General features: G+C 38.8%; 1 protein-coding gene across 6 annotated transcripts in view; it reads left to right on the forward strand.

Annotated features, from left to right (window-relative positions):
- The window catches only part of ZMYND11 (zinc finger MYND-type containing 11), a 105,848-nt gene that overhangs the window by 10,526 nt on the left and 70,305 nt on the right, over nt 1-25,017 (forward strand). The window contains exon 2 of one of the 6 annotated variants that reach the window (XM_068673467.1): nt 19,724-19,804. The exons of the other annotated variants lie outside the window; for them this stretch is intronic. The gene's annotated coding sequence lies outside the window, so the exon portion shown is untranslated. The remainder of the gene's footprint in view (nt 1-19,723; nt 19,805-25,017) is intronic. 6 annotated transcript variants of the gene reach the window in all.

Consider the following 25,017-nt stretch of genomic DNA (forward strand, 5'->3'; position numbering starts at 1 on the left):
AGTTGGCAGCAGCGGTTTTTAAAGGGTCACCCTTGCACTTCTCGGTTAATTCCCTACAGAGATGAAAAGAAAAGTTCATGCTCTTCTGAGGTGTTGTTTTGTCTGGCTTAATGCAGGTTGAACAAGAAAGCAATGTTTCATATGAAGATGGACTTCTCTGCACAGAGCTGGGATCTGTATTCCCCACTTGCTAAAAGAAAGCTAAGAATCCAGAGATGCTAATTTAATCTGTCTGCATCCCTTGGCGTATTTCCCTGTGCATTCCTGATGTACACTCAAAGCTGAGTCAAACGACTGGATATGATCATGTTAAATATCTCTGTTACCATACCTTCAGCAGAGATATTCTAAATGTGTGTCAATTGTTCATCTTACTTACAGCGTGTTCCTAATAAGCACAATGTTCTTTGGCTTCACTCTCAGGCTATTTTAATAGCTACCCTGTTTTATTATATTAGTCGATGACAATTTTGGTACGACTTTTTGTTATGCTTTTCTCTGGGTAGTGATTCCTTTCTTTGAGTATCACAAAATGATGTGCATACATGAGGAGTCTGACAGTAGAGGACGAATTTGATGGAAGGTTTTATAAATGCCATCTCCTCGCTGGGCAAGAGCTGAGTGTTGCAAAGCACTTTCAGCGGGGATGTGATACTTCTGCTTGCTTCTGGAAGAGCATTGCATCGGCTGCAAATTCAGACGGATGTGCAGTGCCCATTCTGTGTGTTTTTTTTGCCAGTAAATAGGAACTTCAGTCATGGAAGACAACTCAGCAAGATAAAAATAAATAAATAGATTCTGCTGAAAGCCTGCTGCAAGACAAAGAAAAAAATTCAATGAGAATCGAGTGATAATAGAAGCAAAAGTCTGTTTTAATGCAACATACTTGCAGTTTTTCTCGGGAGCTGAAGATGTCTACTGAAAAAGGCTTGCAAGCTCTGGGTGGCTGAGTTAGAGTTTGAGTGCCTTCAAGGCAAAGTCAGATTTGCTGCCGACCACGCGGGCTGGAGCAGGAGAGCTAACGGGTGTCAGTGAGATCACAGCCCAGCCTCACCTCCTTGTGGGTGTAGTGCCCATGTGGGTATTGAACAGATCAATAAAGTGAAATACGAGGTTACAACAGATACCAAACCTATTCATGTCTGCCTTACTAAACTTAGGAAGCAAAAGAGCTCTTGACAGTTTGAAATTACAGCCCCGTGTTTGAGCATTTCTTCGGAGTTGCACTTTATTAATGAAATTAACTGGGCTGTTGGGACTGGTGGAGAGCTGCCTGTTAGCCTCCATTATGGGAACATCCTCAGCATGATGTTCTGCTTCGCGATGCCTTTGTCTTGCATTTCAACAATATCCTTCGCTTCCCGTATCTCAGACTACTGCCAACTGCAATGGGAGGTGGTGGTGAGAAGGGGTTTGTTAATGAGGCTGTAGCCTCATTACGTAAGGTAGTTAGAAGGTGATAGATTGTCCTGTACTGTTTTGATATTCTGTTGGAAGTGTGTATTTATATTACGATTTTGACTAATCCAAGCCATTTTAGTGATCCACTTGCACTCTCTGTGAGAATAGGTGCCCTTGCAAATGTGGCCTTGAAACTGCTCCATTTCAAGTTTGGGTAGCTGCATTCTGGCTACCTACGTTTTTATAAAGTTTCACCTGGAGTTTGTTACTGTTGTTTATTTACATAATAATCCTTGTGTACTTGGCAGTTTGCAAATTAACAGCACAGGCTGAGCAAGTTACAAGAATCCCTGGTTCAAATTAAAATTGGTATTTGTGTGTGAATGAGCATGGTGTGACATGATGCAGTACAGAAAAAATGCAAAGCGCTAGGTTAAGTAATATCATTGACAGAAGAGGTGGGTTTTCAGGCTTTACGAAACAGAAGAGAGCACAATCCATGAAGTGCAAGTGTAAAAGAAAAGAGCAAACAAGTGATTAAGAGAAAGCAGAGAGGTGAAAACTGCATAGACTTGGGATGGGCAAGAAAAGAACATGGGATGAGGTATATATAGTTCAAGAATGCTTTGTAGAAGACGCTCCTCACAAAGCTGGTACGCAGTGGGTTAAATTGTTGAACAGTGCACACTGTTGTACTTATGATGTATTGTGCAGCAGAAACAGATACAGTTCTCTGGTAGGAGAACTGATATTTGTCTATATTGTGGTTAAAACTGTATATATGTTTACTTTTGTTACAAGGTCATTCTAAGAAAATAAGATTCAAAACAGTAGATACTGGCTTTCTGCCCAGCATGCAGTTCACTTAATGATAAAGATTTGATCCACAGCTTTACAATATAAGCTTGGGCACCCATTTTACATGTATATCAACAAGGGCAGAGTTGATTTGGTGCATGCATGTGACTAGGATTTAGGCAGTCAGATCTGCACATGGCAATCATTTGCTGGTGCAGAAATGTTCCTCTTCGACATATAAAGGCACATTTTATCACTGGCAATTCAGTGTCTCAGGATCCTGTTTAAATTGCAATAGGAACAACTTGCTGCCTGATACTGTAGAGTAACAGGTAGGTCAAAAAAAGAACCCAAGCCACATCCTGTTGTGGAGAGTTGTTCTGTAGAAATATGAACCTAGCGTGCTCTGGGGCATTAAAGCTGTGAGCTGATTCTTAAGAAGTGATTAACATTAATAATCAATTTTAACTTGGAATGGATTTCCAGAGGAGTTCAAAATAATCCAAATGAAGCCATATAGCATAACCATATCAGACTAATATTTACAAGAACTCTCCCAAAACTTCTTCTAAAAATACTTTTTTGTGCTCTAGAGGTGCTTCGTCCACAGCCCGAATGTACTCCATTTGGCACAGACAGTAGGAGTGCATGGAAAAAAAGTTGTAAACAATTTTCATCTTGAAAATGCTTTCAAGAAAAATGTTTTTGAATAGCACTTGTGAATGAAATCATACTCATCGAATAAATTGGCTACAAAAGAAGATTTTTGGGTTTTGTTGTTCTATTGTTTGTGAGAAATGGAGAAAGGTTTTGGAAAAGTATTTTGGAAATATCTTGGAATTTGCATATTCACACTGATGTTTCTTACTGTTATTGTTCTTACATGACTTCATTTGCTAATAAAAGCAGTACATAATGTACTGGATGAGGGTATTTGTGCAAAAGATTTCAGACGATGCGTGCACTCTTGAAAGTTGTAGTTCTTTCTATTTTTATTTGGGGGTTTTAAGCATTATTTTTTTTTGGGGGGGGGGAATATCTTACTTGGCAGTATTTTGGAAAGAATTTCAACAAAAATATTATTCAGTTTAGGTCATGCATGCACAATAGTACCAAACATTTAAGCTCTTATCTAGCAAAACTGTACTGATTGTTTATTCTGTCCTCCTTTAGCTCTCATGTAACCCAGTTTAGATAATTTTACCTGTTTCTCCTGGATTGGTCCCACAAAAAAATTCCATCGTGAGCCTTTGTAACAGCAATCAGTCTCTGTCATGTTTACTTAAAAGAGTTGAAAACCAGTCTTTCAGCCATGTGGGGTAGACAGATCTTACAATTTAGCAGTCTATGTCTAGTTGGCTCTTTTCTGACACTTTTTTTATGGAAATAGGCAGGAATACTTCAATGATGAAAGCCATCCACCACCCACATGCTGCCCGTCCAGGGAATGAGATCCATGTGGCTTCTTACTGTTTCTTTTTCTTTTGTATTGTTCATTAAAGCTGTTATGGAATATTTGCATAAGGCTAAAAGAGTTTGGATTCTCACTCAGTCCCACAAAGGTCTTGGGCTTGCTGTTTAATACTTGTACTTCTATCAACCTGAGTCCCTCAGAAGCTTTTGAGGGAGGAATACGTTCTCTTGAGTGAACTTCTTAGCTGTTCTGCCTAAAATGGTAGCAGAATTGTACTTTTTAATCAGCAGGCTTTATTGACTCTCAAGTTTTATTTCTGGTCTTTTGCCTCAGCAGCAAAACTTGATTTTTACACTTTTATGTCAGGGGTGTGTCTACCTGTGTATTCACACATTCAAATGCTTCAGGCTATTCATGCGTGCTTCTGAAGGGTTTAGCAGTTCGGCCATTTCCACGCAGAGCATCAGAGTTGATTGGAGACTGTGTCAGAACTTGCTATTGGACTGTTGAGATGAATCTCCTGCTGTGACTACAGAGTAATTTTCTAGAGCACATGACATTAATGGCATTGTTACAAACAGTTGAGTTATTCAAGAAGATGCTGTCTGGGCTTCCATCCCTACCTTCACCATGTGCTGCAGCATCACTCAGACCTGTATGCTGTTAAAGCAGTGCTGGAGCGGTTGGTACCAAAGACTCCAGGACCTCAGGCACTCAGTGGTAGAGGTGTAGTTGTTTAAGTCACTGTGCTCAACTATGCTTGTGCCCTGTTGCTCAAAGAGGCAAAAGTCATGATTTACCAATATGCAAAGCTTTGGTATGTACAGTTCACATTCATGCTTTCTTCCTGACCTCTTTGTTCTCCCTCCGAATTTCTAGACATTCCCCGAGTTTTATGTCTATCACTGGGAGAAAATGGACCGTCTTTGCTTTACACCATTGCAATAAAAAAGCATGTAAGACTAGTTTTAATTGAAAGAACATATATGTACCCTGTCAGTTTGACTGCGTGTGAAGAATTCATATCTCAAAGAATTCTGGTTACTGGTAAACGACCTCTCTTTTTATTTTAACTGTAAATTTAAACTTTGACTGAACAATGAATGTGCTTGGAATAGTGATGTGCTTATTAGATTGAAAAAAAGAACAAGCTTTTAATAGGAAAAAATTATCACAGGGCAGACAGCAGGGGATTTCATTAGCATTTATGGATTGCTAAACTGCAATTTAAAAGTCACATTTCCGACTAAAATTTTTTTCCACAATAGTCATACAAGGAACATTAAAAAGTGTCTTTTTAGTTTGTTTACTTGGGGTCAAATTTTCACTCATGTTTAAAGTGATTAAAGTTGCAGAAACTGTCTGCACAGGGTACGCTATGTAGCTACCACTGATATTAATGGGAGTTCAGTATATTCAATAAATATTTCTTCTGAAAATCCTGCCACGTTGGAACCTAAGCTCTGTCTTTGGACGTCTTTGAAAATCTGTCCCTTAGGACAGTTAACAGCATTCCCTATGGTTTTTTGACTGGTTTTCACTTCTCAGTTCCCTTTTTACTGTGCTCAGGAAGGTCCATTGATTCTAGACAGGGTTTTGTAGTCATTTCTGGATGTATGGTTCATACCTGTCAAGAGGCATAGACTGACAGAAGAGACTTTGCCCTGTCTTTTCACATAGTAGTGTAGTTCTTTTTAATAATAAAATAAATAGTTCTTAGGTTAATTCTTTTCATCCATAAACATTTAAGTGCTACACAGGGATTAGTGTAATTAGTTTTGCATTTGGCAATAGTAACATGGAGATGTGCAGTGACTTGCCTGAGGTTAACCAGCACAGGAAGAAACGGTACCAAGTTAGGAGCCCTAGCGCTCAGCCTACTTTCTTCAGCAAACTCAGCTTCAGAGTGCTTGATCTATCCCTACAAAATACCCAAACCACAATCTTCTAAATGCAATGATTTGGTGCTTAAGCAGTGTGAGTCATGTTCTGGGATGCTGGCAGTGTTTCTTTGTGATATTTCCGTTTCACGTTCAGCTTCAGGGGCTCAGCGGGGGCTTTTGGTCTGGTTGCCATATGAAGTTCATCAGGGGTGACAAGCAAAAGCAGCTTAATGTGCTTATGTTATTTTCGTCTATATTACAAGTTTGTGATGGAGACTCTCTCTGTTTTGCATAAAGACACCAAAATAATGTGTTGAGCTGTGAGCCAACTGGAGATGCCCTGGACTATTCACAGCAGAATAGACTGGCTAGTGTTAGTTGTTGGATAGAATTATTCTGATTTCACTGGGTCAGAGGCTTGTCAGACTTCTGAAATTGCACACCTTGGTAATTGTGATGCCAAAGTTAGGTACTTACACTGGGCCTTCTGAACACAGCTGTTTGTGTATTGGTTCCTCAACTGTAAAATGAAAGAAAAAAAAAAATTGAAAAATGGATCTTCTAAAGTGCTGTCAGCATAAAATGTTCAAGGCTGCAAGATCCTCAGCTGAGATGGCTTGTGGAAAAAATACTAGCAACCTTATCCAGCTGCCACTCACTGTGGTCTTATCACTCTTCTGTCCTTGCTTTCTCAAAATTGGCCTTAGAGGAGGGATTCAGGGCCATGCTGCATGTGTGTACTGTAGGTGGTACAGGAGATCTGGGTCCAATTTTACTTCCCTCTACCCCATCACTTACAGTAGACTACAATGGATATGTAGTCTGTGTCCTTTAAACTGATTCCTTCACCTTGCCCAGCTGAGGTTTGTTCCTGATCCCAAGGCCAGAGAACATTTCCTCCAGAGATTCAGTTAACCAGCACTTTCCTCAAGAGCTCCCAAGATTAGCACACATCTCTCCTTAAGATTCCTTCACTTGGGCACAACAAAAAGGCTCCTGGAGAAGACTCGGGATACTTCATGTTGTCTTCAAAGTAAGATTCTTGAAATTCCTCACAGCATACTCAGTCCTTCCAGTCAGAGCTTGATTTAGTGAAAGAACGTGTATCTGTGGGCCATATAGGTATGTTAGATGGGGAAATGACTGGTTGAAACTTGAATGTCATCTTGCCGAGGCGGTAAAAATATCTAACCTTTATTACTCCTATTTGTTGTCTGCTTATATTAATTAGCTAAGATTTAGATTTGTTATGGATTAGATGTTGACATTTCTGTAGTGTTCCAGCAGAGAGGCAGAAGCCATGTTGTTACCTCTGTTACCTTCTCCATGTTTAGCACATGGGTGTCCCACGTCTTTGAGTAGATTCGTGCCTTACTCAGGGAATTCAGTAAATATGTCTTCAATCAATCCCTATGTTTTGTATGATCTCTATAAATATATTTCTAGAGGAAGGTGACTATGAAAGAAGGTAGAAAGCCACTAAGCCACAGAACAATATTGATGTGAAGATAACTGTAGAGCCAGTCTGAATAAATGCAGACTGGAAGTCAGCATTAGTTTATAAGCATTAGCATTTCATGATGTCTGTATTAGATGTGTGTCACGTCATGGCTGTTTTTCAGTGTTTACTGTATTGGGCAAGCATGGCCAAACTTACTCACTCTGTGGATTACACACTAAAATTCCTGTACAAGAGCCAAAACCCCCATAACATGTACTTTGGAGAGCTGAGGACTCCTGAAATGCGGGTTTGGGCTCGCCTAAGCGTTGAGTGCTAGGTTGATGTTTGCTTCAGCAGCCCTTGTTGACTTGTTTCTTCCAAATCCAACAACTTGAATGCATTCAGCCACCACTGCATCAGCATGGCCCTGCTGCCAGTTACGTGACTGGCATCCTCGTGGAGCCACACCTGAGGTATTTTGAGGCAGGACTGGTTCAGAAGGTGTGCACTGGCCACCAGCACAGTAAGAAGCAAGGCTTCTGCAGCTCTGAGTCGTGAGTGGGAGAACGCTTCATCAGGTTTTCTGACGTTATTTGCCAGTCATGCCTTCTCACTTAAGTGCCTGTAGCAGATTTTGAATGTGGTTCTCTATGGCATGATTTCCTCCATGTAAAGCAGCAGCAGCACTTGGCTATGTCATGAGGCATTTGGAGTATAAATTAGCAGGAAAGTTGCACAGTGCTAAGGCAAACACTTCCATTTTATTGTGGGGACAGGTTTGCTTCTAAGGCCAGAAGCAGCTGAATGTAAAATACCAATACTTTTAACACTAGAAGAATGGAAAATTAGAAGTAAGAATTAATGCATGCTATTTTGTGGGTGCAGTGGATGGAAAGAATGTGGTTTTGATAAAAATGAATGCAAGGGCAAAAGTAAAAGGCAAACAGATTTAGTACACTAAATTGTTTACTGGCTCTATAAACGTGGCTAGAACTAAGCTGATGGTACCTCTGTAGCAGCAGGAAATTGTGCTTAAGCCATAGAAAATGTGAAAAATGCTTGCTATTATGACTTTTTTATTAGTTTGTAAGAATTACATTAAAGGTAGCAAGTTTTATACTTAGTAACTAGATAGATGTTATTTTGCAGTTGAAAAACTGCTAATAACCTGAAGAAAGAATGACAGAAGAAGTAGCATCATCTACCTCCAGAGAGAAATACACCTTGAAATCCTCAAGAGGCAAAAAAAATCTTGCTAGCAATTTTCTTACCAGTAATCTACTACAATTTCTTTATTCAGAGTGAACATCATCTGTTCTCTGTGAAGACTGAAACATATTTCAGTCTTCATTTGGATACAGGCTATTCAGAAGTTTTGTGCTTTTTGCAATGGCATCAGAAGTCCTGTTGTCATCATGAGCTGAGGCATTCACGGCAATAAAATCAGGAGCTGTCCTAATAGCTTTCCAGAGAACTGCATATTGCTGTTCTTACAGGTCAGTTGTCAGGTTTCAAATGTCAGCACAGAGGGTGCTTGTCCTATAGAATGAGACCTACACTTGTATTTCTTGAGTGATATTAAACAGAAGTGATGTTAAATGAGAGTGCCTTCTTCAGTTTTCACTCATACAATCCGAATACTCAACTTTAAAGAACGCCTAGAGAGTATTATCATCAGAAAGTATGTTGATGTTGTTTTCCCCCTGCAGTCTTACAAAAGTGAAGACAACTTATGAACTGCTAAAAAAAATATAGCTTTGATAACTTTTTTTAGCTGAAGTTAAGAAACTTTCCTTGCATCACACTAAGTCTGTAGCATTGCCGAGAATTGAACGTGGCCATACCTGCAGACAGACCTTCTTAAATAAATTTATTTGCTACCCTGTTGAAGCTGACTGTCAGCTACTAGCCATGCACTGTCATTTCTGCTTAAAACAGATAGGACTGGCACAAGAGGCAGGAGGCTTAGTACCAAAATAGTCCGTGCAATCTTCCTGCAGCTCAGCTTTTCTGTTTCTTAGACTTCTAGCGGATTCTTCCAGAGTGCTTATCAGGTCAGGCAGTCTCTTTTAATTCTTTCTCAAAAAACAGTAGCGTGGATTTTACACAGGCTTTTCCCTTTCTGAAGAAAAACAATAACAAGAAGTAGATAGAGGGGGGAAGGGGAGAAACAAACTTTTTTGTCTAAGCATGCAAATTACTAGAAGTAGTGATTTAAAAAAAATGAATAAATGAAGACAATATAATTACTCTTTATACTTCTTCATGAAGCTCACATGAAACAGCTAAAACACTAGCTAAAATGAAGTGATAACAGTTTTAAATAATTTTGCTTTCTAATACATACTTCTGTTGCTTTCTCTTTTCTGGTTGCAAACTGGCAAATTAAAAACACAAGTCAGTTTATTTTTCATTTCCTGTAATTAGCATTTTCATGTTCACTATATGCACTAAAGCCTTCATAGAAGTTTTTAGATAATTAAGAAATATATTTTTAATTTATTCATTGATATTGCTTTTCAGAAAACCATTGGCCTCTTTCAGCTGCTGACAAATGGAGCTTCAGTTCCTGCCCTCTTGGGGGGAAGGACTTTTCGTACCCTTTCCTATATCTCTACCCCCTGTGTATCAAAAGCTGCTAAATGTGAAAATCAGAGGAAGTGAAGACCACCAAGAACATCAGGGAGAACAGAGATGAAGTGCCCCATGTCCCTTTCCCACGATTACAGGAAACAAGATATAATGAGGAATGGGGAAGATGTCAGGGGGGTGGCCTATAATCCATGAAAATTTACAGCAAATCAGCTGGACAACCAAAGGGGCTCTTGCTGTGGGAAAGTGACTGCAATAACTGAAGTCACCAGAGAAGTACACAAACTATGGCAAAGTAGAACAGCAGTGAGCCGTTTATGGATGTTAGAAGGGTAATAAGGGTACTAATAATCAAGGGTACACAAATCATATCCGTGTGAAGGATTGTCTAAAGGGAATTAAGTGTCCCTGATCCCCCACCCCTTTTTTGAAAAAATTAAGATACCCAGAAAAATACCTAATTGAGTAGAAGCAAAATCTGACATTTCTTTAATTACTAGAGAAAAATGATTAAGGTCCACCATTCCCACATAGGATGAGATCTAAGGTAACCCCAAATTTCATTTGCAGTTTTTATAGTGGTAATGTGGCTGTAGTGGATGTTTCTGAATGTCTTTACCCTATTTATAATGAAAGTAGGTCTGCATCTTGTAGCATCACAGTCTTGTTTGGAAAACATACCGTAATACGACTCACATCTTAGCTGTCAGTGCCTGCTTCAGTCCCTTTCAGAGTAACTAAAAAATCCTTGAATCTTACAGCTAGTTACCTGATACCAAGCAATTTTTTTTTCTTTCCAGAGACAAAAAAATCAATTGTCTCAATTTTCTGTACATTTGTGTTTATCATATAAATAAGTCCAATTCAAAATACGTATCATCCTTCATGTCATATTTCTGGTTTCACCTTCTACTTAGCACCTTTGCTATAAAAGTGCAAAGTCTCTTTGTTAGACACTTTGGATACTATTTTCAGATTGAACAATTCAAAGTTACTATGTGAGAGAGAAGCAATTTTTGTGAAATGGCTATGTTCTTAAGCTGTAACAGTGATAAATTAGTAACAATGCTTTACAAGTTTGCAGTGATTTTGCTTTTGATATGATTTGAAGAACTGTATTCCTTAAACTTTTGTTCTTCACAAACTATTTGAACAGAACCACACTATTAAATTTCTATTTTTGGCTGAATTATGGCTAGATTTGTTCCTTAGCCTGGTTTACTGGAATATATTAATGTACAGATATCAAATATAATTTATTTCCTTGGCAGTGCTGAACATTTGTATTTGATTTATATTTACAGAGCCAAAATCTTTTAACAAATAATAAAAGCAAACTACTTCCATAGCTTGCTTTTTGATCTTTTTTCTGATCTGCATAAACATTCCTGCAAGTGCCCAGGGTAGTACCTAGGGTAAATAGATGTTTGATTTTATGTATTCCTTTACCATCTTATCCACCTGCTTATCTGGCCACAGTCTGGTGTCTCTCTTGCAGAACATGCATATTCATAGGAGCTATTGACTGGTGTCATGATTTAGGCTTTAGAGCTGTTGACAATGTTGAAATGTGAAACTTCAAACATCTTTTTCTTTTGAGATATCCATCCACCTAGTTTGCTGCTGTAGCAAAAATAATGTTTGTTTGTCTTTGTTATTTTTCAATGAGTTTGAGTTTTTTGGAGGAAAGACTGTAACTGGTATTGAGAATTGAAATGAAACTGTGCTTTTCTTAAAATCAAATCATTTAGAACACATTGAGAATTTTTTATTTATTTTTTTTCCCTCTATATGCAGTCTTTTAAAATAATTTCTGTTACTCCAGTTGGTATAAGGCTCTGGTGCTGAACTGTATCTGGTCCGTTACAGTGGAGCAAGGGAAGAGCAGGAGGAGAGAGGTTGAGCTTGGAGATTTCTCTCTGCTATTTACACATACTCTGATCTCCTACAAGCCATTTAACCTTTCAGAGCCTTAAGTCCCCCTGCTTTAAACTGTGGGCAGGATGTGTATCCAGTGTTACGAAGTTCTTCAGATGATCTAACAGAAAATCCTGCTTCTTTAGAGTACTAGGAACTATGCTAGAGACACCGATTTTCTCAGTCATCAAGTCTTAGTTTCTCCTTTTGAAAGGTTATCGATGAACTTTGGAAATTAAATATTTCTCTGGGGTTTGGATAATGCTTCATAACTCAGAGTTAGCTCTGCATCCTAGGACAAGTCGAGTACAAAGTGCATTGGCCAAATACATCCAACTGTGGTGAGAATTGTGGATTTTGTGTTGGAATTCGCTTGTGGACACAAGCTGCCTGATGCAGTGGTGGAGAATAACATTTTTGCTTGGAATTAGCTTGTAATGAGTCATCCTCTAGAATATTTCTTCTGCCAGTTTCCACATATATACAGCTCCTGTTACCGTCCCCATCATCACCAGCTTCTTGAGGACATGGTGTCTCCAACAAAAGCATTTGGCATTCCCTGTCCCATGGACACCTACCTGAGGACCACTCTCCATGTCAAGCCGTGTCATTGTGAAACCTTTCCTTCACCAGGATAAGAGCTTTTCTTTACACTTTTGTCTTTACTCTTTAGCATGGTGATGGGCATCTCACAACCATCTCATTCCCTCTCAAACAGGTTTGGGTATGCCAGCGTTGGTCCAGGCGTAACTCAATACGGCAGCCCTCTCCACTGCTTGCACTGCTTTCTTATAGCACAGTCATGAGAATTGTCACTTTTTGCATTTAAAATGTTATGAATGCAGGCCATTCATGTTTTTGCCTTTAACAACGTATTTGAAGTAGACATCCAAGTGCTAGTGGATAAGCTTTTTAACTAATCCAGAGCTTTGTGTTAGTAATTAAAAAAAAATGAGTGGTGCCAGTTTTCATCAGAACTGAAGGTCACCGGAGGCATAATTTATTAAGAATATGTAGCATCTAATTTCCCTCCTCCAGATTCTTTTGTGAAAATTGGAATGTGTATGTTTTTCACAAATACCTGGTTTTACCAGAATTTTGCTTTGTTTGATTAAAAATAAAATTAAACACGTAATTTTAATAGTTTCTTACTCAGGCATGAGGAAAAATGAAATGCCAGATGCAAACCAATGGACAATATCACAGTGATGAATGTATTTACAAAGCAGTTTCTATAATGTACTGGGGAGTTAGTTTCTCTTACCTAGTATCATCTTGACCTTTTCTGGTAAGCGAATAAATGAGGCACACACACAACAGGTTTCTAACCTTAGGGAGAGTGCAGCCATCTAGGACTTGAAGATGTGAATCACGTTAGAATAAATATTTAATTATTCAGACAAGTGTCCAGAGGGGCGGCTGAGCTCTCCCCAGCCTGGGCTGTCCGTCTGGTGCTGGTAGGGAACATCTCCTTGTGGGGGTTGTCCAAGTCCTCGGTAAGCCATGTTGTAGTCAAGTGCCCTGGTGAATTTGGGTGAAACCCCTCCATACGTTTTCAGCACTAGATGCCCCAGTTGGCAGGTGCATGTTCACTAGGAGAAACTACGGGTCTTACGTTATCCAAATAATGGCCTTAGGCTGCATCTATGCTACTTCATGAGAAGAATATGTCTTTAAAGTAAAAGAAAGAATGGGAAAAATCACACCTTTAGAACCCAAATGTTGAAGGGTCCTGTTTTCATTCAGGTAAACGATTGCAAATGCTGAGCAAGAAACTCTACAAATATTTGTTTTGAGGTGTTTGTCTGTTAGTTGTCCTAGAGCAATCCATAAATGCTTGTACAGAATGTAGACGCACGTACACAGTTGTTAGTCACTTTGTGTTAGCTATTTGGCAATCAGTTAATTCAGTCATTGAATTGGCTTTATTTTTTATTTTAAATCTCAGCATACTTAGCAGCATTGGTACGTGCCTTCACATCCCTGAAATGTGACCTCAACTCCCACTGCACTAGGATCCACCTCTAATAGGGAATAACTATCAAAACTGTATTTACTTTTCTGACACTAGAATTGTAATGAGATTTTAAAATATTCCGTCTTCAGTGAAGACAAGCCTTGATGATAAACCATTACCTTGTTAGCAGACTTCTGCCATTCTGTTGTATTTTAATGTAGGGACAATAAGGTTTGTCCAAATTCATCACCTGTAGAGGAAATTTATCCTGGTGGTGTGTTTAGCTCAGCATTGTGTATGCAGAATATTTGTGTGCAAATACACCAGATACAGTTTTCCAGTGTTACTGTACAGTACTTCAAAGGATTCCCTTGTATCGCTTCATGTAGCACTTAGTCATAAAAAAACTACTTGAATATACATTGTGGGAACCTCAGAAGAGTGTTAATTGTATTCTGCTGCAGTGGTAGCCAGAAGGTCAGACGCTAAAATTAATATATTTCTGAATAATTAAAATTTTGTATCAAATTTGATTTTTCATGGATGCTATTCAAAGAATCATGCTAATTTATGGGTAATATATTACATTTTTTCCCTGTTAAAACAATGAGGGCCGCTCCCCTCTCCTCACAGGCAGAGGCATTTTATACCTTAAAAATAATTGAACATATTGGTAAAATCTTGGACTCATCTCAGATGCGTGCAGAAACTTTATAGAATTAAGAGAACCTTTCTTTTGAAAGGAATCTGCTAGAGATCTTTAGGTCAGTTTCATTAACTTTTATTGATACTATCAATATGTACGTCTGAAATAATTTTGAAAGAATCTTTAAATAGTTTATTCCTTTAAGGAAAACATTGTATATTAGCTGAGTTGCAATACATTTTTATTCCTCTTCGGAGAACAGTTGAGTATAATTATCTTTGGATTAATCAGTTTTTGAAGTCTTTTCCAATGATATGTACAGAGAGGATTAAGAGAGAGATTACTAAAGCATTAAGATTTTTTTTCTGGTTGTTTTTAAGACGTAATCCTGGCCTTAAGTCAATTACAAAATGATTTTCTCATAAGAAACTGTTGACCAAAGTATTAAAAAAAAAAAAAAAAAAAAAAAAAAAAAAAAGTAAAATCACCTATAGTTATATTCTTGTGTCCTGTGGCTTAAGAGGAGCTGTGCAAGCAGTGAGGGCCTGTTTTCATCATGCACCTTCTTTTCTAACTTTTTCTTTCCTTGTTACACGTTAAGCTAGAGTTGTCTTTTTCTTTTCCCAATACAAATGTTGAAGTTCCTCTTCCCTGACTTTTCTTCTGTTCGATGAGGAGCAATAAAGGAGAGGAATAACATCCCTCCTCACATCCACTGCTACCGTTTTTCACTGGGGAATAGTTTTGTTTTTCTTGTGCTCGTTTTTCATGGGTATTAACTTGCTCCGTAGTGTTCTCTACAATTTGACCTTTATTTTATGTTTTGCTTTGGAGTTCATCAGAGTGCTGGTACAATTTAAATGCAGTCCTGCAAGATTGTTTTAATTGAATGTTTGAGTAGCTCCGTGTGCTGCTGTAATGAATGAAATTAACTTGATCTCAAGCTTGGAAAGACCGTCCCATGGACAGCTTCATAATCAAAACCAACCAAAGAAAGAAAGATCTCTAAATGACTATAGCATTCTGTTGAACAGATCTTGGATCACAGTTCATTTGCTTTTGGCTTTAGGGTGCCTGGTGCAGCCGCACCCTGAATTCCTGCTGCTCAAGTGTTTCTTCCAAGCATCCCGTTGTAGCAAAAAAATGACAAGTGATGTAGTTCCTGCTCAGAGAGCCACAATCTCACCCTCTCCTATAGGAACGTGCTTTTGGGTTATGGCTGTTCCTTCTTACCTGCCTAATTGTAATCCTGGCTTAGCACTGGATTGTATCACATCAGACAAGCCTATATGGATATTGTTTGGTAGATCTGTAATAATACCTCCATTACTTTTGTGCCTTCGGGGTTTTTTGTCTGGGTTTGTTTTTTTTTTCCTCTGCTTTCAAATTCATTGGAGAGGCTGAAGAATAAAGGGCTAAGCATGGTCTAGAAAAGTTACACCAAGTTAATTTTGCAGGGTGCTAGTGTGGTCAGTGATTTTTATTTGCTCAACAGAAAAAAGCTCTGCTTATCTAAGCCTTTTTTTTTTTTTTGTTAGCATGACTGCATCCATGTTTGCATATGAGAAGGAACAAGCCTGCTATTGTCATTAGGTTTCCACAGTGGTGAAAGTTTCTATCACGGATCAGTTTTTGTTTCAGCTTTCCAAGAGCAGTGCTCTTCTCATCTCAGGGAAATACCACACGCTAAATGACACGACGTGCCGAAGCAAAAGCTGGGTATATATGAGTCCTAAAACCTATAAAGGCAGGAAGAAAGAACAATCTGTCATTTGAGACATCAGCCAAGACTGATTTTTTTTTTTTAAAGGTCCATTGGACTTGTTTCGAGTCGTAGCTGATTGTAACAGAGAGCCTTAGCCCTCGTCTGTAATTCATAGCTTGTGACAAGTAGAAGGGAAAAGCAACTGCTTTAGGTGAGGTTTGCCCATGGGTCTAGCCAAAAACTAGATACAGCCAGCCAAGATGGTTAGCAAAAGGTAATATTTGAGCTGGGTCATAAACCTTGGAGAGGCAGCCATAAATCATAATTAAGGTTTTTTGGTTCCTTGGTGGTGTAACTCCTCGGAGATGGAGACTGTAACTGTTTACCAAAGCCCATTTTTTGTCTTCGGAGAAGTGTTTAGGAAACCTGAAACGGGGTTTATTAGGCATATCTGTGCGAGACAAAAGGGGGAATTGTTGGTCTCCAAGCAGCAAGCAGCACTGACAGGCTGACTGGTGTGGTCAGAAAAGATATTTCATTTCAAAGGATAAACTACAGGATTCATTTTTTTTCTTTTTTTTTTTTTTTATCTGAAGTTAAGCTTATCTGGTTTATGCCTTATCTAATTTAACTTATGAGAATTGTAAATTCAGCTATGTTAAGCAAACAATTTATTTTGTTTTAATTCCAGCTTCTCTTTGTTTTAATAAACCTTGGTTTTTGTTAGGATTACTGTTGTGTGGGTAATTTCACACAGATGTCTTCAAAGAGTAAGGAAAAATCCATAACTCTTTAAGGGAATAGCTGAAGGGAAAAGGATCTCTGGAACTGCTTTTCATTCCTGTGCAGTCCTAGTGGCAGGGTTTGGATTAAAGCGGTGTATCAGGAAGTTGTCTGGCTGCAGCTGGCGAGCGTAAGGGACAGCCCGAAAACTGAAGAAGAGACAAAGAGCTAATGGTTTGGGCCTATAAAACCTAAACTTTTAAAACTGTAGTCATATTAGGACTGCTAAATGGTATAGAGAGAAGTAACGGGGCCTGTCTGTGCTATGATGGGGGGAAGATGCATTTCTCTTCTCATTTTAGAAATGAAATATCTCAAAACAGTATTTTTTTAGCTACATAGTAATATGAAATGCGAGGTGAAATGATCAGGTTGTGTTGTTCTCCTTCTTTTCCAGCTTCATAAAATAGTATCAAGAAATCAGCTATTTAAGAGTAGCTTGTAATTTTAGAAGGTATAAATATTGTTCTCAGACAGTGTGCATTTGGCCTGTAGACTTTGCCGTGGAGGTCATCCAGTTAAATATAGTGGTTCAATTTTCACAAAGGGCTTCATAATATAAAGGCTAATAACAGTGGCAGCAAGGCATGCTTAGAGACAGGTAATCAAATCTCGTGATTTAAGACATAAGCACATTACCTGTGAGCATCTGGGAAGCCCTCGTTTCTCTCTGTCACCTGCAAAGCCTTCTGCAATTAGCAAGGTTCATTGTGGGTATGTGTAGTGTCTAATTTCTTTGAAGCATTGCTGCTAGCCATCGTTAGGGAGAGGATACAGCCTTCTGTACTTCATCATATCATATCAAATGCTTCCACCAAGCATGGCCCTGCTTTTCTTGGCCGTGCTGGTGAGCGACACCAGCGTGGGCTGAAACAAAAGGACCCAGAAACATGGTGGTGCTGGCTGCAAAAGCACAAAATTGCCTGATCCACCAGCAAATCCAAGTGAACTTGAGCTGTTTTTACATGCTACTTTGGGATTTAATTCAACTCTGTATTTTGTGGTTGATGTGAAAAAGACCCCTCGATGTATATAGGCAGTGGTAAGATAAGAACTGAAGGCATGGGAGTGGACAATTTCTTTTGAAATAAAAATGGAGGTATATTTTATTTCTAATTTTCACTCTTTTATTTCTGAAGTTTGCTCTAAATAGCAACTACAGAAGTTAAAATATTTTCTAAAACATACGGTATGAGGAGCATACACAGAGTTGTATCAAATTTGAGCTCTTCATTTGTAAGTAAAACCTATGGGTAGGAATTTAGATGCTGGTTTTTTTTATTTAGCATGCTGGGAAAGTAACATGTTTTAACAGGTAGAACAGCATGCTGTTTCCTCTAAATAACTCATAGAAAGAGACAAAGGCAGCTTGCAAGGCTGAAGGCTTGAATTACAGTGTTAGATTGATCCAAAATGACTTGAACAGCTTTTCCAGCACCCTGTAAAGGGGAGTCCCTGAAGGGACCAGGGTGGCTGCCTGGGGCAGGGCTGCTCCTTGGTGTGCCACTCACTCCCATAGCAGAACTTCCCCTACAGCTCCTGCTAGCGGGGAGGCTCTACCTGGGCTTTCAACATTTTCCTGATTTATTTTACGTCATATTTTATAACTTTCTGCGAGCTCCATAAAAGTCAAGGTCAAACCGAGGGAACCCTGGTGAATAACGCGAGGCGTTTATTTCAAATTGATAAAGACAGAGACATCAATATTAAAAATTTCCATTACTTACATGTTTGCAGCTTCTTTTTACTGTACTTCTTAAACTATTTGGAAGTAGTCATGGGAAGTGCATGTAGAAATCAAGCTCGGACTAACTGAATAAATTTGATTAGCTGCATGCTGAGAAAGTCAGGAGGATGAGACTGCACTTCCAGCAGTGATGCAGTATTCAGGTCAAAGTCCAAAAAGTTGGAAAAAGGGATGAAAAATTTGTACTTTTATTTTAAATGTAGGGACTACTGATCTGAAATCAACAGAAAGCCTTGTGACCCACGAGATAAAGTTAGCAAAAGCTACCCTCCTGAAGCCGGTACGGATATTTGTTTTCTTCCTTAGCTTAGCTTCAGCTTGATCAAGGTATTATCATAAAACACTGAAGAAAATTCTGCAGTTACGCTTTCCCGGTTTCATTTTGCCTGGCTAGATAGCTGCATTTATAAAATTACACTTCTTGAAAGAAAAATGAAAAAAATCTCTTACACTGCAATTTTTCCTTAATTAAAAACTCAATCTGTCAAGAAACAATTAATTCAAAATATACATTATTCAAATTGAAAATTAGAATATATATTAGACGTTGCCATTAATCAGTTGCCATTTTACTAGAATTGTAATGATATTACTAGGGTTATAATTGAAATTTCTCTGTTTATTTTTTATTTCTGAGGAAAAATATGCAGTTATTTAAGCCTTTCTCAATGAAAAACACAACTGCATTTCTTGACTTTAAACAGATGGGGTAAATAAGACATCTTCAGCTATTCAAAGATGCCCATATGGAAACTGAAAACATATCGATGAAATTTTTCATCCAAAAAAGGCAAAGTATCAGGAAAAAAAAAAAAAAAAGCAATAATATGGTGGCTAGAGCTCAGAGCTGAGATGGAAGAAATTCAGTTTCAAGCAGGACTTTAAAGTAGGTAAGCATAATTGCTGGTGAAAAAGGATGGCCTTTCTGAGTGGAGTGTGTGTGATTTAACTCCAAACGTATGAATTGGATATCCTAAGCTCACTTTATCTTCGGTGGAGAGAAATGGTTAATTTTAGGGCTTAATTCATCTGACCTATTTGCGATGTCTGCTCCACAACAAGATAAATTGTCGCACTGAGTAGATCACATCAAGTGTGAAGGGAGCATGGAGTGATTAGCTCAGAAATAGATGTCTGCATTTAATCAGTTTTTTTCCTTCCCCCAACCTCTCTCTCATGTTGGAGGTTACATTAGAAAATAACAGATTTGCTATAGGACAAGAGACAGATGGACACTGCCTTTCTAACTCTGCTTCTACAGCTATGCCTCTGGTGCTGGAGACTCCAGGTCAGGTGAAGAGATGTAAGAGGGATTCCCACGTGCATGTTAGATAGGATCGGTGTATTTCCACAATCATTTTGTTACCAATAAAACTGGATTTTTCTAAGGAAAGAGATATATTAAAAGAATTTCAACTTGATGTTCTTTTCTATTCTAGTGTGACTATCTGCTTCAGTGGAAGGATCATAAAACGTTTGGACTAGGAGGAATACACAAGCATTCAGCAGCCTTTCCAAAAGTAAACATTTCTTGATTTGGGGAGATGAAGTTTCAAATGTCCTCCTTTTGAGCGATCAAGCTATGGAAAGAATATCAGTTTGTTTGTCAGCATTATTTCCTGTACTTGAGTTGCTTAATATGTGCTCGCTTTTGCAACATCGAACACAGGGAAAAGAAAAGATTTCTTGCTCTAGGAGCTCTCCTCTTTCTTAACTACAGAAAGCTGCTCTTTTCAGAAAACTGAAGCCTCAACAAACACCCAGTTATAGGTTGAAAACACCTCTCTGAGCATTGCAGCAGGTTGAGGGGAGAAAATAAGTGTGTGCTTTTTTCTTTGTGTTTGTGTATTTCCTGTCTCTAGCTAGAAGGAGATATTGCCATGCAAAAGTGAGTTTTAGCGAAGTTCATGCTTTTGCCTTTGAAAACCAGATTTGCAGCCTTCCCAGCACGTTTTGGGATAAATCACGGCTTTCTTCTCTGAACAGGTTAGGTAACTTTTGGCCACATTTTTTCCTAAGTAATTATACTTTAGGGGCCCTGCGTTACAACTTCTGCCTTGAATTATTTTTATAGAGCAACTGGCAGCGCTGCTGAATAAGGTTTCTTGGTGCTTTCCATTCTGGTGCTCTTTCCTCAAATGCTTGTGCTTTTGTTAAATGCTATCTGTATGGCCGTTACCTAGAAGAGACAAATGTTTTATGCTGTTATGTGGTGGACTTTTTGCCTAATCCTGAATGTATTTTTCTGTGTGAAAAGTGCTAGTGAGAAAGTATTTTAGTTGTTTTGCCTATATGAAATAACTGAAAGACCCATATAATTGTTGAAAGACCATTCATAATGCAGTCATGAAATCTATTCAAAACAGGAAGCACAAAGAAGGGGAAGAAAAATGGAAGTGCAAATGTAAATGCCTTTTTTTTTTTGTCATCCTCTTGTGGTATTATGTAGATCCCCAGCCAGATGGCTACTGGCTATAAGCTGTGTGTGGATTCACAGGATTTTAACTCCTCTGTTGGTTTCCCATCTGTCATAAACTCAGAAGCTGCAATCCAGAGACTGACATGAATGTCAGTGGCTTCTGTAGCACTCTGAAACAGCTACGCCCAAAGGCTTCAGAAATAGCACGAACTCTAAAGAGGACAGGACGTTGTCCCTCGTAACAGCCACACTGCTAGACGCACAGAAAAGTTCCTTGTGGTCAGTTTAAAGTGGTGCTTTGAACCGCGTGCGACTGCTGTGGTGACAGCAGCCTCAGACAAACGTTGCCTGAAAAGTCCGCCCCAAAAGGAGGTTTTGCTGTTGTTGGAGCTTGGCGAAGGTTTTAAACCCACAGTCACTTTTGGTAGGAAATCTCATGTCTTAAAATAGAATAGCAGACAGTCTTTAACAGAGAGAAGGTGCATGGAAAGAATAGGCCTGAAACAGCTAAAAACATTACTACAAGTCATTCTTCACTTTAAAATGACCAGTTTAGGTTTCTCTACTTCTTTCCTTCAGCATATGTCATCACTCAATGAGATCCACTCTGTCTTTGTTAGTGGAGGTGAAAACAGCTAAAAAAAACTTCTCAGATTTCATGGTGTATGGTAGAAAATGCACTGGTCACTTAGCTGACGCATTCCTACTGGGGCCTCATTACCCCTGAAAGCAATTAAACTTGGCTCCTAAAAGTAAAAGAAGCTCTCTGAGTCTCGCTTTAGGTCATGCCATACTCTAGAAAGTGAAATGAACAATTAGTTTACACCTTTATGAAATGGGCAACAAAAGAAATAGTGTGCTCAGCCCCTGTTTCTAAAGCACTTTAGAATTAGACTTAGTGGGTAAGCACATCAAAAAGAAATGTGTGAAAAGCTGTAAGGAAATCACTATTATTATGAGGTCTGCCCAAATTTATACTTGTTTTTCTTTATTAACAGGTTTGAGTTGTGTGAGAATAAAAGTTACATCCTTCCTAGGGAGTAACTGTCCGAATTACAGCAATCTGGTAATCCAGCTTCAAAAACTCAGCCATGAACAAATGAACCTTCCCTTTCCACGTTGGGCTCATTTCTGTAGGACAAGGAATAGCTGAAGAAGGTCATGAAGTGCCAAGAAGGTCATGAAGTGCCAGGCTGTGCGTCAGGTCATTTCTATTGCTTGGTGAAGTAGATGGGAGTTAAACACCCCTCTCAGCATCGGGTGTCACAGCCAGAGCAGGTATGGGCAGGTACTTCAGCGGCACAGCAGACTCTGTATCTTCTGCCCAGGTGTGATAAGATGCTGGCTGGAGGACTTGCCCTGCGTTATAACACCATAACGTTACAATCCTTGCAGTTTTTTCTTTGTGTTATGCAGAAAAGGTTTTCACAGAAATCAGAATAGGACTTCTATTTCGTGAATAATATTTTCTGAAATTTATGTTAGATTGATGGTAGAATTAGCTAATTGTGCTGGGATTTAACTTCGGCTGGTAGCCACAGCAATGGCACGCTATTCAGTCTTTTCTTGCACTTTCTTCAATTTCCCTCCTCCTCCTGTGGGGTTGTCTCTGTGTCAGAGCTCATTCATCTGCCTCGAGGTTAAAGGAGTAAAGTCACAGCCCAGCCAGATGTTGGCAGAGGAATAACTGAAATAATCTGAAAATGAAGCCTTACTTCTGCTGACAAAATTATTAATCCTATGATTCTCTGCCTGAAGGAAGTGGCTGAGAGGAGATCGGTATGGTCCTGTTGCCTTTAATAAACCTCAGTCCTACATAATGATATAGCAGGAAGAGCTCTTGAGTGTTCAGGAAGTAATTTCCTCCCTAAAGGGCCTTTGTAATCTGCTCCATATCATCGCCATCATCATCAGTGCTTGGAGAAATAGGTTTCAGGTGCACCTGCCACAGGAGAGGGAGAACATAATTTTGCAAGTGAGAAGTATCATAATCCTGCAGAGCACTTTTGTCTCTCTGGCCTCTAGCTCTAGCATACACCGTGGACTTGCAGATGAATATAATAGCAAACCATTGGTCAAAGTAATAAGTTTCCTGTGGAAGTAATGCAGAGCAGATATAAAATGCAAGACTCATGATGAAGTGAAATGGATTTTCTGTTACAAAAAAAAAGTGCATAATTTAGCTCACCCACAAGTGGTCCTGGAAGAGCCTTGAGTAGAATTCTCTACATTAAAAAATAAAGACATATGTTATAAGTTGGCTTCAGGTAAGAGAAGATGAGAAATATGAGCTGGAAGCATCTGAAAGTCATAGGTGGTAGAAAATGTATCAAAAGAGATCACACTAGTACTCCCACCAAAATCTTCGAAAGAAACTGCTCCAGAAATTCAGGATTGCAGTCTAAGATAGCATGTACTGGGTTAGTACTGTACCGGGGGGAAAATTGTAGAGTAGAAAAGGCCATTTGCCAACATCAGCCATGCCAACAGCTGGTTAGAAAATGAAGGTATGTATTCCTCCTGCCCTCAGTCTGTCTCTTTTGTCGGAAGGAAATGCTAACTTGTACTGGTAGGACAAAGTTTTCTTGGTGTCAGCTGTTATCTGGGTTTGCTGAGAAGCTGGCATTATCAGAGGTTCAACATATGTTCATCACCTGAGCAGTTTCTTTGGTAGATCTTTTGTTTCTTCAAATCGTTTCTTGACTTTTAAGTTTCTCTTTAAAAAGTCTGTGTTTTTCAAAACTTCCTTTTTGTCATTTTTCCACTTGCAATTTATCAACTTCTGCAACAAAGATAAAAAGACAAAGGTCTTTATTGTACTCAGCTGTTTTCCACTTAAGGATTTGTTTACTTATGAATCCTGTTATTTAGTACATCACTTTTATTGAAAACTGTTCTCACATGTCTGTAAACTGTCCTTAAGGCAAGCTTCGTCCTTGTCCAGACATGAACGTTTGGGACTGCTGGGAGGAGTGGGGTGGAAATCGAGGGCAATCTGAAGTACATGCAAACAAAATAAATTACTCATTTTTTGAGGTTATAAAAAAAATCATAATGTCAATGGAAAAAAAATCAAAATGGGTCTTTGAAATGGATAGGGATAAAGGCTTCACAAAGCAGTGATGATAGACTTGGTTTGGGGCAGGATGAGAGGAAAGTTGAATTGAAATGTATATAATTAGTGAGTTTGGGTAATGGGAAGGACAGAACATTTTTGGTTAATGTACTTCGGAGTATACTTTTAAGCCAGATGTGTATGTTCAACATAGGAAATTCACTTTAAAAACATAGAAGAAAACAAGCGAGTTGGGAACTTGGGGAAAGGCTTCCGGTTGTACAATCTATTATTCTTTCTGTTGATCTTGTTTTGATGAACTGTCCCACAGCTGGGGGGAGCATTGCATGAAACTTTCAGTTCCATTATTTCTGACATTCGCCTTGAATTTCAGAAGCAGGATCTAAAGCCCAGATTTTACAATTTGATCCTCTCCCTGCCTTAAAGTTTCTTTTGATTAAAGCTGTAAAAGCCTGTAAGCTTTGGCACTGTTTATCTTTGGCTCATCTTACCTGCATTACAGATCAATGCATTTTAACTCTGTAAGTTCTGACCAGATTTCAGCAGGTTTCCAAGTTTTGGGCTTGAATTAGCTTCAGTTTGGAAACTTTAGCTGGTTCAGAATGGCGCTCATTTTCGGTATATAGTATCAACTCAACCTGAGATGACTTTTGACAAGAGAGAGTCTCCTCTGGGCAAATGTTATTCATGGCCTGACTTCTGGAGCAAAGTGCTCGCACCTGACTAATATGCTGATTTTCAAATAATTCAATATCTGGACAGTTTTAGAAGTTGTGTAGTTGTGCTTTTATTTATGGAGAGGGAGAGGCCAAAGAGAAGAGCTTGGAAAGAAACAAGTTCAGACAGTCTCGGTTTTTGTTAAGGAGCAACAAAAATTGATTCAGCTGCCTTTTGTCAATAAAAATGCAGCCTGCTGGAGGAATAGTTTTTACAAACATCTGAGGTTTAAGTCATGCTGCTAGCAGCAGAATCACAATTTGTACTTTAAAGATACTGTCAGTTACATGTAGTTCAGAGAAAGAGTAGGGAAGAAAAACCAGCAATTTGAAATCTCACATTACATCTGCAAAAAGTCAACATCCACTCTTTATTTTACCATATATCTTGTGTAATCTGAACTGAATTTACATTTTTTCGTGATTTAGCTGTTTTCCATACATCCCTAATTCTTTGACCTGGGAAATATGTCTCTTTCTCGTATTGTTTAGTGTGAAACTGACCTTATGTGGAATTACATT

The sequence above is a fragment of the Anas acuta genome, chromosome 2, assembly GCF_963932015.1.
Source record: "Anas acuta chromosome 2, bAnaAcu1.1, whole genome shotgun sequence".
Lineage (NCBI taxonomy): Eukaryota > Metazoa > Chordata > Aves > Anseriformes > Anatidae > Anas > Anas acuta.